This window comes from Eschrichtius robustus, chromosome 15, assembly GCF_028021215.1.
Source record: "Eschrichtius robustus isolate mEscRob2 chromosome 15, mEscRob2.pri, whole genome shotgun sequence".
Classification (NCBI taxonomy): Eukaryota; Metazoa; Chordata; class Mammalia; order Artiodactyla; family Eschrichtiidae; genus Eschrichtius; species Eschrichtius robustus.
In genome coordinates, this window is record NC_090838.1 from 72,338,563 (window position 1) to 72,347,591 (window position 9,029).

The 9,029-nt window shown below is 36.1% G+C and overlaps 1 pseudogene; it reads left to right on the plus strand.

Moving 5' to 3' along the window:
* The first annotated feature begins 6,153 nt into the window (after positions 1–6,153).
* Positions 6,154–6,716, plus strand: LOC137777827 (pleckstrin homology domain-containing family B member 2-like; annotated as a pseudogene).
* Positions 6,717–9,029: the final 2,313 nt, after the last annotated feature.

The following is a 9,029-nucleotide window of genomic DNA, read 5'->3' on the forward strand; positions in this document are numbered from 1 at the left end:
TACTGTCCCTAAATTCTCAAATTGTAATCTTAAATTAATAAGAAAGCAGTGAACTATTTTTACTGTACAATTACTTGACAATTTACAAACAGTATCCATTTTCCTTATAATAATTAATTATATTTTCTAATATATTGCACATCAATTGCACATCAAGCCTTCCTGATAGATCATTTTGATCCTGTCATTTTCATGCCTGTCATTTAATCATGCCTGTTTGCTGGTGATGTTTATCCTGGAAAACTGTCATAAAAATAGTATTCTAGCACAGTATTTCCTACATCATAGAATAGATTATTTCCACTATTATTAATAGTAGAAAGTACATGTTTGCATATATCATATAACTAATTTCTTTATCAAATAGTTTATTATGCTTATAAACATATTTGAATAATTCAAGTAATTTCTAAATAAAATTTTATTTTTTAATTGCTGAATCTTGTAAAACTGCACAAAGGAGTATTTGTTCTATCGGTATGAGGAGTAATCTCAATGTCAGTGTCACACTATGAAATTCTTGTTTTATCAAATGGTTCTGGAATTCTGAATTTTTCTTTTATTCACTTAGTAAGAATTATTGAGTGTCTACTGTATGCCAGACACTGAGCCTGGCTCTGAGGACACAATAATAAATAATGGAGACTCACCTGCTGTCCAAATATTGCTTCTATTCCTGAAGGACTCTCCTTTAACTTTGCTTTTTAGGTTATGATAATAGTGTTCTTTTGAATATCATCAATAGTTAAAAAGCATTGTTTTCCCTTTTAAAATGAATTTCTTAGTAAGGAGGGATATGGGACCAAGACAAAGTGGGCTAACAGCCATTTGTTATTTTAAATTAAGTTTAGTGAAATGCAGAACGCTCACATTGTCATTGTTCCTTTTTTTCAAAATCATAGATTAAATAAAATACAGTGGGAGCAAAACAGGTTCTGAGGGAAATTGCAAAAATAATGCCAAAATTGTTTGAGCAAAGGCATCCTCTTAGAAGGCATATTCCACAAATGCAGCCTTTCACAGCTAGTAAAAGAGCTTTCCTTTCCTTTTCTTGCATCTCTCAGAACACAGTCTGGGCATCCAGCAAATGCTTTGGTGTACTTGTTGGAATGTTCACCAGCACCTGACAAGGTCATAGAGTGATAACTGTGAATATCAAAATTTTATCTGCTGGTTCTCACATACAGAAGACAGGATCATAAAACAAAACAAAAACAAAATCAAAAACAAAGACAAAACAAAACAAAAACCAATTGGTTGTGTTTTTGCAGATGTCCTGCATACATGTAGTTTTCTATTTCCTATGGTAACAGGTAAGAAAACAAAAAAGAGAGGATGGAGTTGGTATTGATATCTGGATTCTTGTTTCTGGTCATAAATTTGCCATCTCTCTGACCATACATCCAGGAAAATGTCACTTTCAATTTATTGCCTTTAAAAGGCCTTTGTAACACTGGGGTGTGATGGGAATTCATTACAATGAAGTACTTTGAAATCTTCAACTTTTAAATACCATACAAGTCCAATGATTATTAGTATTCAAGGCACACAATGCCAGTCAAAATATAGAAAGTTCAGAGCAGTTTGGTAACCTGGAAAACAGGGAAATGAAAAGTGTACTGTGTACATATGATAAAAAAGCATTCAATATAAAAAAGACAAATGCTCCAATACAAAAATGTAAAAAGTGTGTAAACATTCATGAGACAAATGAAATAACCAATAAAATATCAAATACTCAACCATACTATTAACCAAAGACACACAACTTAAAGCAAGAGATATTATTTTCACATATCAAATGGGAAAAAATTTAAAAGGATGTCAGTGAGACTGTGAAAAAAATGGGCTCACACATACACTGCTCATAGGAGGCAAAACTTGGACATTTGTTATTAAAAATTGAGCATTAATTATCATTAAAAACATATTTGGAATTTAGCTTCAACTGTTTAACACTTCTCCTTCCCATATTTCATTTGAAATAATATCAAAATAAGGAAAATTCTGAATTAGTGAAAAATTAAAATAGGGAGGAAATTGACCCTCTCTTTTCTTATGAGTGACATGTGATTAGGGTAAATCTTTATGAAATCTATCTATATTAAGGGAGACTAGCTACTTTTTATAAATATATAGTTGGAGTTAGCTGTCACTTCTATGGATTCAGATGCAGAGAGAAATTTCCTCTGCTTAGAAATGGCCCATAGGCTCAAAGTTGTGCTCTAAAATATGTGAGAAAATTTATACATTGCCACTCTTTTTCTTTTTTCCATCAATAACTTCAACACCATAGTGTGGTTTTGCTTGTTATCATTTCCGAGTGACAAACAGGTAATAGTCATCTTTTTGGGCAACACAAATAGGTAAATATGAGTGAGGAAGAAGTGAGAGCAATGGGTCTGGATAGAAGGAGAAGAGAGAACACAAAGGAGGAATCCAAAGATGGTCAGAGTGTGATTTACAGTTTTTCCAGTCTCAATTTTATTTTTGTATTTGCCCCTGATGACTTTTTGATGACTTAGATTTAATGCATATTCCCAAAATCTAAAACTGTATTGTAAAATATCTTATTAAAATGAATATATATATATATATCTTACCTCATTTAATCCTCAACCCCCCTTTCGGGTGAGGATTTTAACCTCATTTTACAAATAAGAAGAATGAAGCCATACAGAAATAAGAGGAAAAATAAGGCCTAAAATCAAGTTCTTATTAATGGATAATTGGAAATATCCATGTTGACTGGATATTTGATGATAATAAATTGTTTTAAATTTTACATCTAATACTGATGTTTTGGTTAAGTTAATGAGTTCTCATTTTAAAAATTACATACTGAAATACTAACATATGAAATGATAAGATTTCTCAGATACATTCAAAAAAATTTGAAGGAGGAAGGTTGGAAGGGGGTGAGGCTAGGGTAGGACTGGCCAAGGTTGATGGTAGCTGAATTCAGGTGGTAGGTAGATGGCAATTTTTCATACAAAACTATTTATGCGTATGTTCAAAATTATCCATTATGAAAGTTAAAACAATATCAATACTAAATATTTCCATCTCCAAACCCCATACTTTAAAACACACACAATAATTTCTTTATTAATATTTACTTGAAAAAGAATCACGATTTCTGTTTCTCTCCTTGTTTTTTGTTCCCATCTTTATGTCAGCAAAAGTTGAATTAAATTATTTCTTTATCTATTACTACATAATTTAGTTTTTAACTAAAGTTTCACAAATAAGCAAAGAAACAAACAAACCATGTATCATCTCCAATAATGTTGTTTGGAATTGGTGAGTCCCAGGCTAAATGTATTTTACCATTATTTCTATTCACAAGGAGGGTTAAACTGTTTTAGAAAAAAGATTATTTGATTATAATGTCTCTTAACCTCCACTTCTAAAGTCATTGAACATCTTACTTAGTGGTGGATCACTGTTGTGTAAAGGTTTTAATGAGAAAATCTGATATAATGCTACCAAACCCATACACATTGTGTAGTTGCATTTCAGCCTAGAGGTTGCTTAGTCATTTTTTGAAAAGGAATGTATTCCCTTCATTTGGAGAAATGACAATGGGATTCTTTTGTTACCAATTAAAAGGCAGTCGTAAAGAGTAGGGAAAGACATGCGGGCAAGGCTTGCTTTAAGCAGAGGTATGGTGAGTTTGCAAATGTGAATTCATTTTAGTGATGCAAGTTAGAATCCCGGCCCCCAAATCTATAACTTCGGTTCCTCTATTATAGTCTGTTTGATGTCAGAGAATTAAAGATTCATGATTTATAAAACAAAAGTCTGGAGGTGGAAAAACCTGACTGTAAAGAAATTAAAATGCAATGAAGGTGATAAAACCAATGCATATAAGACAATCGAAAAACCACAATAAATAAGGAATTAAAGTGTATGTAACAAACTAAAAAACACAGGGTCTACTGTGGACAGCAAGGTGAGTGGCAGCTCCCTGTAGATGTGTGAAGAAGAATCCTCCCCAGGAGACAGGTCTCAACTGGAGGCTGTAGATGGACTGTGGGATCAGGTCACACCAGCAGATGCACTGAGGTGGAAGTGAGCATTGAGGACACTAAAAAATGCATTCCTTAGTATGCAGGCATTTTTCTATAAAATTCAAGTACTATCTGGGGAACTTAGATGAATTTTTTTCAGTCTTTTTATCTCAAAAATGAAACAGCTATTTATAAAGTTGTCTATGTGATAGCATTCTCCACATGAACAGTGCAGAAACAACTGGAGCTTTGATAAGGAAATAGGACAGAAAAACTCCTAAATATGATTGGGGTTCAGTGCTCTAGTGCAAGAGAACATCTCAGAAGCTAGGCATCATGGGAGGCACTGGAAATTTGGAAGAAAGCTGATAAGGTAGTGAGGTAATTACAAAACTGGGCAATTGCAGAGACCGAAGTGATATGAGTGAGGTACCTAGGGGGCAAATTTAAGGTTGCACTCATTTTCAGGGGCTGACCCCACACTTGTACCACCCTGATGAGGACTTCCTTAATATTTGTGCCCTAGGTGCCTTCCTCCCTTCTGTTTGTCCTGATCCACGTACCATTAAAAAACGTCAACTAGAGTAACATTCTACTCAAAACTAAGGCTATGTGTTCTGTATAAATGTATTTGTACAGATTTTATCAGATTTTCTCCCTCTCTCTCTCTCTGTCACCTATCTCTCTTTATGTATTATCTATCTATCTATCTACCTACCTACCTATCTATCTATCTACCTATCTATCTATCTATCATCTATATATCTGTTGACAGGAAAATCATTCAATAATGCTATACTAATTCAGCACAGAAAAAAAGAGAAACACTTTTAATTACAAATATTTCTGGATAATTAGAATATTTAGTTGGTTTACCTGCTCTGTACCATTAGATTCAAATACTAATAAATATTTTCACTTTTTCCTCAACTATATACTAAGAATAGCTTTGTATGTTGGAAACACAAAATTGGATCTACCTAGAAACCTTCCTGAATTTAACACACTGTTTAGTAGGTGAAAGATAAATATTTTGTAAAAAAGTAAAATTTGAGCTAGATTTTGAAGGACAAATGAACAACTACTTATTAGATCAGTGCTTTCCAGGTAGACCAGATATCAAGAACCAACTAGGAACATTTTATTTTAAGTGGAGTCCTTAAAAAGGTATAAAGAAATAATTTATTAATTCTTATTTTCATGACAGATGTATCCACGAAAGACTGTAAGTTTTGTAAAATAATGTTTTGAACTTCTATCCATCTATCACCTCACTCCCAACGTACTTGTGCCTCCTTGCCAACACAGTTTGTATTGAAAATTCTACTGGACTTAATATGCTTTCTTTGGAATAAGCTGTCCAACAAAAAGATGCTTTCTGTAACAATGACCACAAATTTAATATTAGAGAGATTTTTATAATAGTACTTAAAATTCTAAAATAAATACTGCTTTCATTTTATAATTTCCACATGAAAGTAACTTTCCTGTTCTTCATCATCTCTTCTGCAGCACCCTGTCTCCATTTTTAATATAGATTTTCTCCCATTTCTCCCAAAGGTATTTATCAATGCCTTTCTATGTTTATGAAAGGTGTATGGCCAGCAGGATAGGTTGAGTTTCTATAAAAATTATTTTAATTTTATTATTTTCTGTTACTTTCATAAAATAAAATTCTGTTTGAAAAAGAAAAGAAAAAATGTCATTGGCTTAATTACAAAGGAGAATAAATATTCTCGTGTATTTTAATATTCTGTTTCATACATATTTTTAAATATTCTACGTTTGCACAATTTTGTTTATCTTTATTAAGTACTTTATAAGAAAATTTATTGATTATGCATATTAACTTTTGTCAATTTCAGAATTAGATACTCATTAGACTTTTAATGGGATTTCATAAAAACTTTAAGTTAATTTATTTTAAAAATTGACATCTAGGGCTTGAGGCGGTCGGAGCCGAGGCGCCGGGCAGCGTCCTTGCGCTCCCGCCCTGCTTCGGTGTGCGGCTGCGGCCGGAGGCTTTGCAGGTGAAAACACAGCGTTTGTGAAGAGGAATGGTTTCTGAGACAGAGTACTATTTTGAAGCGCTGGAAGAAGAATTGGTTTGACCTGTGGTCAGATGGTCACCTGATCTATTATGATGACCAAACTCGGCAGAGTGTAGAGGATAAGGTCCACGTGCCAGTGGACTGCATCGGCATCCACACGGGACATGAATGTCGGGATATTCGGCCTCCAGATGGGAAGCCAAAAGACTGTCTGCTGCAGATTGTTTGCCTAGATGGGAAAACCATCAGTCTTTGTCCAGAAAGCACAGATGATTGTTTGGCCTAGTAATTTACACTTCAGGATTCCAGGACAAACACAGCTTATGTTGGCTCTGAAGTCATGTATGATGAGACTGCCGTGGCTTCCTCCCCACCTCCTTACACAGCCTATGCTGCACCAGCCCCTGAGACATATGACTATGGTCCATACAGTGGTGCATACCCGTCAGGAACTCAAGTTGTCTATGCTGCAAATGGGCAGGCTTATGCTGTACCCTATCAGTACCCGTATGCCGGACTTTACGGACAGCAGCCTGCCAACCAAATCATCATTCGTGAGCAGTATCGAGACAAGGACCGTGACCTGGCGCTGGGCATGCTGGCTGGAACAGCCACAGGCATGGCCTTAGGAGCTCTGTTCTGGGTCTTCTAGAGTCCTTGGAACCTGGATGTGCATAGCTTCTGATACCCTGGGTGCAATAATATAATTTGCAGGGCATTTCTGTTTGTTATAAATGTTTTTAATAACAGTTTTAGTAGTTCTTTTGAAAGAAGTGACATCATACTTATAACTAATCCATATAAGTACCACAGAGAAGGCTTTGGACTGCTGTTTAGCTAAAACGTAGACTATCTGGGGGCACTGGCTCATTCTAGGAGTTTTTTTATGGAACTCTCAGAATACCTTATTTGAACACACCTGTTTGTAAAGGCCATTTTCTTTTTAGAGTTAGGCCTTAGTGCTTAAGGGATAATTTATTTTAGTGTTATGCTAGTAACATGGTGATGTATGAGTGAGCGAGTGATTGTGGCAAGAAGAACTGCAGCTGTTTTGGTTTAATGTCAGACTTTGAAACCTCAGACCAGAACTGGTTGCACGTTACTTCAGGAGTTGTAGGATGGAACCTTCCTGAGGCAGCCGTGTGATATCCCCACAGCCTCTGGGGCTCTGCAGACTTTCAGCAAAGCTGACTGCTCAGGATGATGGGCGGGATGGCAGATCCCCCCCTTTAAAATGATGCTTTTTCATTTTATTCTTACTAGTTTGTTTTTGGTAGTGATCCTTGGAAAACATCCCAAATTAGGAGTAGACTTGAGTCTCAGCGTTTTAGGGCTTTATCATTTAAAACTTGAACAAGGCAAAACAATTACAAACAAGTGTGTGGAGGTAGATTTGCTTTATTCAGAGACATCATGTTTTTAGTGTTTGCTTTGAGCGTTTTTATTGCCACTTCAGCCTACTTATAGCTTATTTTTCTACCTGTTGAGAAAGTAATATTAAGAGAATGGTGAGGAAAGTGGAATGAGAGCCATAGTTACAGTGTTACTGTTTCAGGCGATTGGGCTGCACTAAGGATTCTCTTTTCCACCCTTCTGAAGGCTGTTAAAGAACCCATTTCCTGTCCTGTGCAGGACTGGGGCACTGTGGCTCTCCCGGAGCACTGGGGTGCCTGGAGCCCTGGTGATGGCATGGTGGGGTAGAGTCAGGTTACAGATGGGAATTGCAGCCTAAAGACATGAATGACCTGTGCAAGGTATTACCCCACCTGACCAGGACACTAGCCTTGTTTTTATTCTTCACTCAAATGTCACAGAGTCACTTAAACCATTTAATTTGAGCCCCAACTATGTGTGAAGCTCTGGAAAACTGAGAGTCATGCATTTTTGTTATTTCTTTATTTATGTAAATTTTAAAATTTCAATTATTCCAGTTTTCTGTCCTGCATGCTTTAAAAAATTTACTTTTTACAAAGGCAGTTTAGCATATTGAAGGTCTCTGCCTCTATACTCCATATGGCCCTATTTTCCATAAAATACACTCGTAGTAGCACAAATTCTGTTTTTAATCTATGTGGCCAGTTACATACATAGTCATTTGTTTCACGGATCAACCCACTCCATCTCTAAGGCAGACTTAAATAGATCTATCTCCGTATGAAACCAGATGCCAAATGAACTTTGTGGTGACCACAGGTCTGTTTTCCTAGCCAATTCTATTGCACTTGTTGACACTGGAGAGTTTGTTTCCAGCTGAAAAGAAGTATACTTGGCTGTCATCTCTTCGGATGTTTGACATGGTGGAAAGTTGCCATATGTGATGTGTGACAACACTGGTTTTGATGGTTAAAAGTGTTGCTTTAGTTATTTTACATCTATGTAATAAGAATGGTTTTCTTCAGATGGTAATCATTATTTGAGTTGTACGCTTTACTTACAAAATACTAAACTCAGTTTTTAATGGTACATCGGGGTATTAATTTTGAACTTGGTGTTACTGGAACCACAGATACCAAATTATGTCTTGAGTTATGTCAGTGAAATGCCCTTGAAGCAGATGGTCTCCCTGTGTTCCCCTGGCTTCCCTCTGACAGAAGGGGGAGAGCTATGGACTGAAGCTTGGGCACACATGTGCCCCCCCATATCCAGTCCCTGTCCCCAGTGGGGCCAGCCCCACTGGGCAACTATAGTTGAGTCTTGAAGTTCACTGTCACTAGTGACTTTATCCTGAGAGGAAATACATACTCGGTATAAAGATGGGCTGAGATACTTCATTTCCCTGGCCCCAACTCTCGTAGATGCCAATGCTTAGGTAATCCTAAATCAAGAAGTTAGGTGAGTTGGAAAGAACTTGTTCAGGTTTAGTCAGTATTTTACTTCCATGTGTACTTTTAACTAGTTGGCCATTGACATTGCACACATGCCAGTCTGCTTGTTTCTTAGCTCTGTTCTTTGAATTCCTTGAGTT